Consider the following 570-nt stretch of genomic DNA (forward strand, 5'->3'; position numbering starts at 1 on the left):
AAAAGAAAAGAAAAAGAATAAAGAAACTAGAGGTGGAAATCTCATTCAAGCCAGCTATCCCCCTATTGGGAATTTTCCCACAGGATCGGGAAATGTTATATCATAGTGTTCTATGTGTGCCCATGTTTATAGCAGGCCAATTTGTGATAGCCAAATCTTGGAAACAACCAAGACACCCATCACCTCAGGAATGGTTGAAAAGATGTGGTATTTTTACACAATGGAGTATTACTCAGCTACAAAGAATGATAAATTCGAAGCTTTCATATTTAAGTGGATGCCACTTGAAGATACATTTATAAGGGAAATAAACCAAATCCACATGTGTAAATATCGTATAGTCCCCCTAGTATAAGAACTCAAAAGAAGAAATACAAATAGAAAGGTATGGCACAATTAAAAGGAAAGCAAGAACTTGAGGATTGGAGAAAGCCGTACATTTATATGCACAAGATAGGCAAGGCAATGATCTGGAGAAACATCAGCAGATTTTTGAAACTAGCAGTTAATTGGTAGGATTCTCACCCTGACTAACTATACATGCTGATACCTGTGAACCAAGCAACTGCA

The sequence above is a fragment of the Octodon degus genome, unplaced genomic scaffold (genome assembly GCF_000260255.1).
Source record: "Octodon degus isolate 3935 unplaced genomic scaffold, OctDeg1.0 scaffold00010, whole genome shotgun sequence".
NCBI classification, from domain to species: domain Eukaryota; kingdom Metazoa; phylum Chordata; class Mammalia; order Rodentia; family Octodontidae; genus Octodon; species Octodon degus.